The following is a 10,297-nucleotide window of genomic DNA, read 5'->3' on the forward strand; positions in this document are numbered from 1 at the left end:
AGCTGCCGTGGGCGGTGACGGCTCGGCGCCCAGCCCCCGGCGACACCGCGAGCAGCCTCCCCGAAGAAGGCCTGCTCAGCGGGCCGCTCGATCGAGATAAGCCGAGGGCGCTTCACGCATGAGGACGGGCCGGACAGATGAGGTCGGCGGCGGCGCGCGGCCGAGCTCGGCTCGAGCCGGCGTGCGGAGGCCAGGCCAGCGGGCCGGCCGCAGCAGCGGACCAAACGGCTGACGCAGCAGGACAGCTGTCCTGCGGCCACACCTCCGCTGCTGCTGTCAAGGAAGCGATATGGGCATAAGCGGTGTTGCTTTGCACAATAGCTTACGGAACTTCTTTAATTTCAAGAGAGCAAGCTAACCTTGTAGTATCATCAGCAGCTTTTTACCGAAGTACCTAGTGTTCACTGGTCGTCTCCCATTATCATTTGCATTTTTTTCCCAGTTTTGGAACACAAAGATACAATTGCCGAACATGTCTGAGTCCAATTCCTTTTTCTGAGATTGAGCTGTCCTTGCGCCGCCGGGAGGAGGAGGAATGTACGATCCTCGTGGAGTCAACGTAAAGCATCTTCCAACCATAAAATGGTTGGTAAAACTCCACGTCATATGTCAGGTACTGATGACAAAATCGGGAACCTAGCCTGTGCTATGCAGCTTAGCAATGATGTTTGGAGCCGAAACAACGCACGGAATGATACCAGAGTGGGACTTTCCTCGCTTCATCTCCTCTAGGGCGTAAAATAACCTGAGCAGGCGGCACGCTCGAAGGCACCAGCATTTAATCGCTGATTAACTTCAGCTCTTTGTTGCAGAACTTTTAACGCGGAACAGAATCGCACAAATTCGCTTACGGAGGTTGAAGTGGCAGAGTCTATTAAAAATTTCGTGCTGGAAGAAGCAGAACAATGCTATTTCAAAGCACCTTCCCAACATGAAATGAACGCGATGGAAAATATTGAACGATATCCGTTTCCTTTGGTCCGTAGTGTTTCTATTTTCCAAAGTGCCGCGATAGCCACGTCATCATTGCATTCGGAATTCACCTCCCATTCTAGTGTCCGCAATGAAGCCATAACTTCGCGGTTGCCGCGAAACAAATCTGTGACAGGCGTGAAAGAACCATGAACCGAAGGATGCTGCAACTTTCCGCGCGTTTTAACAAAAAGTGTTTCCCATGGCTCCAATCAAGGCTGCAGAAACAATAACAATATTTTCGAAAACAACAAATATTTGTCAAAATATGGCTCCCAAGTTAAAAACACGTGGTGCTCTCCTTGTCTTTGAAAAAAAAAACGGAATGAAAGTCTATCAGTAATTCTCGTAAATACCCTTTTCGGCTGGAATTAAATCATTTTTGGGGAGAGGTCAAATGAAGGATGATCAAAAACATGTATCGACCAAAACATGGAACCTTCAGATGAGTTTACGTTCAATAACAATATGTTTCAAGGACCTGGCCGCAGAGGCCTAAATCTTATACAGCGGGCAGCTGTACTGTTCTAGAAGAAAAGCCTTGGAACCCAATCAACGACAGGCAGTCATGCCGGGAAATACATTGGCCCTGAAAATATCCCCATGTTTCAAAAAATGCTCAAATGTGATGCATGTCATATTCCAGCACCAAGAGATTCAATTCAGAGTGCTGACTTCGTTAAGTGAGTGATGGACTGTTATGTGTCGCAGTCTAACTGACCAGTCATAATGGACATTATCTTCACTCTCTGACTGATTCAGATGTGACAGACCGCCACCTGCCCGCGTCGCTCAGCTGCTGGGGTGATCGGCCCTCTGACATTGTGTCGCTAGCACCTCGGATCGCGTCCTATAACGCGCTTATGTAGATCGTGTCTTCGACGGGCGATGAGCAACTTGCCAAGAGACCATGATGAAACAAGGTGATTGGGTCGCAGCGTTGCGAGAATGTTAAGAAGACAGAGTCTACTAGTTTTCTAAGTTGACTTTTCTTGGAAGGAGCAGAAAATTCGTATTCTGCGAGAACGGCACCTCCACCCCAACCGATTCCGAACACTTTCAATATTGCCAATTCGCGCTGCATCTCCGGTCGTAATGCAATTGGCTAAAATGTTGCTTTTATAAAAGATCTTCCATGCCGTACTCGTCGCCTGCCGGGCTCGTATTGAGACCAAACTCTGCAGATTTTCACAGCGTAGAACTTCTGCAATAAACTCCAAACAAAAAAACTTCGGCAATAAAAAGCAAGTGACTGAATATGGCATTTCGCAGCATTCCAACCAGCCATTTAACTGAAATATAACTCGTCTGTCAGACCGTTGTTTGTCAGACCCGGGCTGTTTGACGTCACCCTGACGGACCGTCGTCTGTCAGACCCAGGCTGTTTGACGTCACCCAGGCAGACCGTCGTCTGTCAGACCCAGGCTGTTTGACGTCACCCTGACAGACCGTCGTCTGTCAGACCCAGGCTGTTTGACGTCACCCAGACAGACCGTCGTCTGTCAGACCCAGGCTGTTTGACGTCACCCTGACAGACCGTCGTCTGTTAGGCCCGGGCTTTTGGATGTCACCCTGACGGACGGTCGTCTGTTAGGCCCGGGCTGTTAGGCGTCGCCCAGACAGACCGTCATCTGTTAGAGCCAGGCTGTTTGGCGTCACCCTGACGGACGGTCGTCAGTCAGACCCGGGCTGTTAGACGTCACCCCGACAGACCGTCATCTGTTAGAGTCAGGTTGTTTGGCGTCACCCTGACGGACCGTCGTCAGTCAGACCCAGGCTGACGTAGGCGCAGCGGGCTGGTGTTGGACGTCATTGTGATGGGCCACCATCCTTCACACCTTGACTGGCGCTGTGATGACAGGCTGCTATCTGGCGACATCGCGATGGACCGCTGTCTGCCATACGCCAGCTGCCGTCAACGTGATGGGAATCTTCTTGCATTGAGATGCCACCAGTGTTCGTGACATCGTTTGTCATGGAAGACGTGTGCAAACTGTGGCTTACATCCCGGATTTTCTCCGCGTAGCTCGTCGAGTAGATCTGAAACATGAGCGGCTGGATATGCTTAGCACGCTCTGCACGCGTGATAAACACGGGCGATGGGACACGGGAATCACTTCTTTGGAGCAAACTTCATCGAGGTGTCACGCTCAGGCACGAACGCCCGTGGTCCATGGTCTACGCCCCGTGGTCCTGTAGCCAGCCGTTTACTGACGCGCCCGTCAACCTGGCCGTGAGAGCAGACATTGTGAGCAGACATCTTGTCCTTGTTGCCTGCCCTTGAGAGCAGACATCGTGCTGAATATCATGAATGGGAATGCGTATTTTTAGATAGTTGCCGTGTGCCGGCTGAGGGCATCGTCCGCCGACGGCAGGGAGTTTGCCGTCCGTCCACCAGGTGTCAGGACGGTCCGTCGGTAAGGTCCGGCCGGAGGGAGTGCGACGCGGAAGACCCGACCTCCTACAGATCCTCGGGACAATGTCTGCTTACCGCTCAGTGCGCGGCTCAAGTCTGCTTTAACATTCATGTTCTGATGAAGATGTGTGGTGGCCGGTTCACTAACATTGACATGATTTGGTGTCAATGAGGCACAGGACACGTGTCTGACGCGTTGGACCATGATGCTCGTCTGACTACCCTTTTCTCGTGTAATTCACGAAAACACTCGTGGTGTTTCTGACTGCCAAGCATGCATTTGGTCAGCCACGTGGCTCGGTGTTGATCTCTGACTGGTCAGCCAATTCAGAGGTTTGCAGCATTGATCATGTACAACCCTGAGTACACTTACAGGCGTGCAAGGAAGGGCTCAGAAAGATCAGGACGCTGAGAGGGTTATGACACTTCTTGGAATCCGAAAAGTCTGGAGTGCCCGCGAGAGCTCAAGAGCGAACATTGTTGGTTATATTTCAGATGACCGCCGTGAAAATATTTTTTTTTGAAATCCATTGGTATCCGTAGTGGTACAATGTTTCAAACCACATCCGTAACCATGCACGCGCCCAAATCATAGAGTATACAATGACACTAACAAAGGTAAAATAAACGCATGCGCCACACGAGTACAATAAAGCCATAAGCTCAAAGGAAAACATCATGAAAAATGCTCACATCATTATCCATCACGAGCGTTATTGCTAATAACCTATGCATAGCAACAGCTGTGTTCGTGTACAAGCACTAGCAATGGCAAGTGTAATGGGACGTGCATACTACAACGAATTGAGAGTGATAATGCCTCAGCCGGGACTATGAACGTTCAGATGTCATGGAGCGAGGCGGAAGGAAATGGTACTGTGCCGCCTCAGAATGCGGAATACGTACGTTACTCGTCGATTTATGCCATGCTGGAAAGACCAACGACGACGTTCTCACCGTGAGGCCTGCTGCATTGTGCGGCACGCCTTGATAGACTGTTCCCACCTTGCTTCAGAGCCTACGTGTCGTTGATGATCTGGGTCCGTGCGCCAGACGCGCTCTGGCATCAGGGGGATGATTACAGTGTGTCGGACGGCCATAAGTTTCAGTGTCTTGAAGATGTGCAATTTGATGCCATCTATGTGACGTGACCTTGCGTGTTTTCTCTTATCATCCATCTGTTCAATAAGAAATAAGTTTTAGGTGTCATGTCACCAACGCAGTCGGCACGGGTCAAGACCTGAATCATCATCATCACATTGGATGAAGCCGCCTCCCTCTGGTTACGCTGTTATGCGCATCGTCCCAAACAGGTCTGTTTGAACCGTGATTTGTGTGAGCATGTGGTCCGGTGCTGATTGATTCGAGCATGATTTGCAACCGAACTTGGGTGTAACGCTACGTTGTTCATCCCCTCCTCTCTCTCTTGGCACGCTTCAGTTACCCTACATCGAAGTCCTCTTCTTGCGTAATATGTTTATGTCATCCCATGTTGTTCCGTCCTCCAATCTTTAAGGAATGTGTTCTGTCTCTGCGTCTGCAGCTGAAGGCATGGGCACATCTGAGGGGTACTAGAATGAAATTGGAAAATGGAAACATCCCACACCTTCCATCCATAGGCGAAAGGAACGATCCTTTCACAGGAGGCTCGTCTGTCCGTTCCCAAAGAAGTGAATGAGGCACGTTTCACCGTCGCACAAACATAGAAAATAAAAAATAAACAGAAAGTACAGTCCGCTTGCCTCATGGTTCCGCTGCGGCCGTGGCCAATCGCGCCAGCACGTCTCACCCCGCCGCGTCGCCCCGGCATATCACCGCCATCACACCAGCCGGCCGCCGCTCCGCGCCCGCATCCGCCACACCGCCAGTCACGCGCATACCACGCGGGGCGTTCGCGCCGTCCTCGGGCTTCTGCGTCGGGACGTCCCGTTGAAAAGCCAATGCGCGGACGCTGGTGCGGTCGGTCCCTGGATTCCACAGTCTAGCACACCCGGGTGGGATACGGTGACCGGCGCCGGCCACGCAGCCGGGACGGGCCCCGGAGTTGGGAGGTCTGTCTGGCGGACATGACCCTCGGCTGCGTGCGGACGGACGGTCGGCTGGGAGTTCTACCGCGAGTGCTCGTGTACTGCATCACCGGCGTGTTCATGGAAGTCGTCCTCTCCATCTGGTACTACCGGCTGCAGGAGCGTCATCTGCTGGGCATCTCCAGCCTGTGGACGGCCTTGCTGGCCGGCGTCGGCCTGCTGGGCGTCGAACAGCAGTATCAGTTGCTGTCGGCGCGGCTACGACTGTCGCTGCCGCTGCGCGCCGCCGTCTACTGCGTCTGGCTACTCGGTCTGCAGATCGGCCTCGCCCAGATTCTGGCCGCTTACTCCGTCTGGCCGTGGTACCACATGTTGTGGGGCCACAGTCCGCTGGAGATCATGACAGCCGGGGTTATTGTTGGTGGCATACTTCAACTGTGCTCTGTTCGAGCTGCTGCTGGTCCGTCCCCTGCTGGCCATGACCCTGAGCGAGGTCAGCGGCAAGGCAAAGCCTGGAATAGATGGGTTTGTGTAGTACAGACACATGAACTGCGAGTCTGATAGCTCTTCCCTCTGGTGGCGGTGGTCCTTGTAACGGCGACATCGCGTTGCGAGGGAGGCCGTGCGGGTTGGGTGTAGCATATGGAGAAGTGAGTCACTGTGTGGTGGGTGTGGTATGTGGAGAAGTGAGTCAGTGTGAGGTGGGTGTGGTATGTGCGGAAGCGACTCAGTGCGGGGTGGGCGTGGTATGTGGAGAAGTGAGTCCGTGCGGGGTGGGTGTGAAGAAGTGAGTCAGTGCCGGGTGGGTGTAGTATATGGAGGAGATCACACATCGCCCTCCATCCACCGAATGTGAAATATATTCCGGTCACGTAGGACACTGTGAGGCAAACTGTTATTATGTATTGCACGTGAGCGTATGCCGGCCGTCCATGCATTGCCAGTTTGTGCACGTCGACCTACGGAGCATGTGAACATGAGTTCCTTCACGCTGGCAGACGGAACGTGGGCTGTCTTATACCGACTGGCCAAATGTAAACTATGACACGTTGTTGGACTGTGAGTGAAAGGACATTTAAAACAAAAAAATGATCCGAATCTTTTGAAGTAAGGATTTCTGTGATCCGAACTCACGCTAAGCGGTGCTTGTGTAAGCGCTGGTCCCTTCTATCGACTCGTGCAATTCTAGGTCAGTTGTGGAATACAGTGGTAAAGGTTTACCGTGCCAGTGTTCGGCACGGCCATACTGCCGATTGATGTCACGTTCGCTTAAGCGCGGTCCCTGCCACCGGCGCAGCCCATACCTGTCAAGGCCAAATAGCGAGCGCCTGAGGCGACTCGAACTCACCTCGCCACGGATGGGCGGATCGGACGGCAGGTGTTCTAACCAAATGAGCAATTGGAACGGACGACGCCATTGACGACGGAGTGTGAGCCTTCTCATGCTGGTCGGTGGGATGTAAGCTGTTCTGCTGAGGCAAATTATTTTTGAGCTGCGCAACTTATTGTGAATCAAATTGATGCCGACCGCTGGACTGTGAGCCGCCATACTCGGACCGGCAGGATGTAGCCGGTTAATGAGATGTTAGTCACTGACGGCTACCGACAATTTCCAACACAATTTGAATCGGACGTTATACATAACGATGACTTTGGGATTAGCCCTCGTTGCGCGTAGCCTGTAGCCCCGCCTTGCCTGTAGCCTTGCTGAGAGGGGCTTGATGAGCGCCGCCCCGCCGACGGCCTACACCCCTGCTGAAGATGTGCGCTGTACCCTGAGAGGGGCTTGTTGAGGGCCGCCCCGCCGACGGCCTGCACCCATGCTGAAGATGTGCGCTGTACCCTGATAGGAGCTTGATGAGCGCCGCCCCGCCGACGGCCTGCACTCCTGCTGAAGATGTGCGCTGTACCCTGAGAGGGGCTTGGTGAGGGTCGCCCGCCGACGGCCTGCACTCCTGCTGAAGATGCGCGCTGTACCCTGAGAGGGGCTTGATGAGGGCCGCCCCGCCGACGGCCTGCACCCCTGCTGAAGATGCGCGCTGTACCCTGAGAGGGGCTTGGTGAGGGCCGCCCCGCCGACGGCCTGCACTCCTGCTGAAGATGCGCGCTGTACCCTGAGAGGGGCTTGATGAGGGCCGCCCGCCAACGCCACCGCGCCGGTACCGTCCGACCCGGGGCGGGAAGCGGGGCGGGCCCAGTCGACGGCACCGAGCAGACCTCATTTGGCAGCGGTCTCTGGTCGTAATTAGGGCGCTCCAGGTCGGGGCTGTGTGCGACTGGTTCCACTGCTCCGCCAGATGCCCAAGGGATGGAAACGATTCGCATACGGCGGCGAGACCGGCTATTAATTACGTTCGCGGCTAGGATAAGGAGAATAAATTGTAGCTTGAAGCGGACTGTTCCCTGCTAGATAAGAGGGCGGCAGCGGAGTCACGATATCATATCAGACAGCGAGACCTGCATTATTCTACAGAAATCCTTGGTTGGACCGTCTGATGTTCATCCCATCTGGGTTATACGATTTGCGTTCAAGCATTTCGCAAGTGTCTTTTCCCTTTATCTCTTGTCTTCCGCTGTCCTCCTCGATCTCTTTTACAGCTATCATCGTCGTTAGGCGTCATTATGAAGGCATGCTATTAATAATTACGGTTATTGGTAGTCCATAATATCATATATGCTGGTAGATATACTCACACTTTATGTAAAAATGTATCTGGTTTTCTATATCTCTAGCTGACTAACAAGAACTTGGTCACATCTTTTGGCTTCCCAGCTGAACTCGACCCCTTGCCGGTTGTTACGTGCCAGTTAACATCAGCACCCATCCTGCGACCTTGTGATCAAGATTCGTGCTGGAAAACTTCAAGTTTCCTGCTCCGAACTTTAGATTAGCTATCAGTCGTTCCTAAAAGTGCAGCTCGGGGGATTTTCCGGGCTTGAAGATGAAGCTCGCAGGCATCGCTTGTATTCCTTTTCATCTTAAGTCGCATAGTCTGAGCCGATGCGGAGCTCTTCAAAACAGAACGTGCACGAGATCTACCGCTCCGTTCTCAAGCATGTTCAGTTTTATGTCATTTTGTTTCTGTGCTTGTCGTTTCCCCACGTTGTTCTGGCTACGTAAAATTTCCAAGCCTGTTCTACCCATTCCGTTCTGGTAACACGTAAACCACACAGGCAAAACCTTTGAGGCCACGTGGCACTCGTGTTGTCACTTTCTCCAAGGTCAAAAGTGACCACGTCTGTGCTGCACAAAGGCCAGTGTTTACTCTGCAATTACGCGGCTGCGCTTCCGTCTGATATCGAGTTCCGACAGAGGCCCTGTAATTTATTCGCCGCTGATTTGTTGGCCCGTCGGAGCGGGGATTAATTACAGCGTCCGGCATTGTGTGGCCGGTCTGTTTGCGGATGACCGGCATTCTCCGGCGCCTGCTCAGACGGCCGGCTGGATTAGCTTTGACACCTGGCTGGCAGCTTGACAGCCACCCAGATAGCGTGTCCAAACGCACCGTCCGCCCCTGGCCGGGACGCGCGGCGGCCACAAAAACAACGGGCGGGGATGGTCGGCGGCGGTTTTTTGAGCAGCACGAGACGGCCGCTTTGTTCATCGCCAGCCGGGCGACACCTGCGTAGACGTGTGTATGGGCGGGCTCGCGAAGATGCATGCATGTGTGGCACAACATTCAGCAAGCATTGCTGCACACATGTGATTTTTGCCTTAATACTAGCGAGGTAAGGTGGGAGTAAGGGCGCAACGACGGCAGGTCTCTTGGGTGTTTGCCGCACTTTGTATCCAACCTCAACACTATATTGGGGTCTGTTTTTGAATCCATTGCTTGCCATTCCCGGATGGCTCACTTCTCCACCGTCCGATGTCGTTAGGCTATGACAGCGTTCCAAACGTCTTAACGGCAAAAACGCGAGGGAATCGGTAATCCGCTACTTCAAACACCGAATTTTCCTTGCCTCAAGTCACCAGAGATTGTAAAATGTACGGACACCACAGCCTTCATGTGTATTTAAGGCCCTGGTAATTTAATGCAAAGATCACGACAGCCCATGGATGGCCCCGAGTGACCCTCATCTTATCTCTCCCACGTGAATAACGGCCCGGTCTGACCTGAGCCACGGGCTTTCCGGTCGGTCGCCCTCCCCGCCCCGCCCCTGCCGCTCCTCAGTCAGCACTCGTCGCCAGCAGTGGCCGTCGCAGCCCTGCTGAGGCTCGGCGCTGCGGCCGGGCCGGGTCTGACGTGGGACGGACGCGGGTTGTGTCGGCCCCGTACCGGCACACACGAGCAGTACCAGTTCGCATGTTTCGCGGCTACGGACCCGCTGCCGGCCCAGGCCCCGGCCCCTCATACTGTGGCCGTGAGTCGAGGCTGCGGTGGTCGGTCGGTGCGGGCGCCTTAGGATACGACGCGCCCGCTGGGACCGTTTAGGATGGAATGGGCCGTACGTAGATGAGAATCCTTCTGGCAGCCATGGCCTGGTGAAATTGAGAGAAAAACAACTTGTGATTGTTATGCGACCGTTGGGGCTTCTAGGACGACGGACGGAACATAAAACATTTTTCGTTAAGAAGGGCAGCAAATCTTCCGTTTCCAGTCTTGATTTCAGCCATTATGCGTCATGCCTTCTCGTATGTCGTTGTGTCATTCATCAACAAGGGCTATAGATTGGGATATCAACTAGCATATTGCGTTATCAGCGCTAAAGCGCGAAGCGTCATCACCGCACAGCCCGCTGGCACTGAAGGCTTGCACCGCTGAACGCTGTTGTCACTGGGGCTTTACGACGCACCCAGCTGCTGGGGCCATATGGCGTCGCCTGCCTCTCACTATGACAGAACCTCTCACTCTCTCACCCTCTCACACCTGCCTCTCAC

This window comes from Pollicipes pollicipes, unplaced genomic scaffold (assembly GCF_011947565.3).
Source record: "Pollicipes pollicipes isolate AB1234 unplaced genomic scaffold, Ppol_2.1 Scaffold_3447;HRSCAF=4054_pilon_pilon_pilon, whole genome shotgun sequence".
NCBI lineage: Eukaryota > Metazoa > Arthropoda > Thecostraca > Pollicipedomorpha > Pollicipedidae > Pollicipes > Pollicipes pollicipes.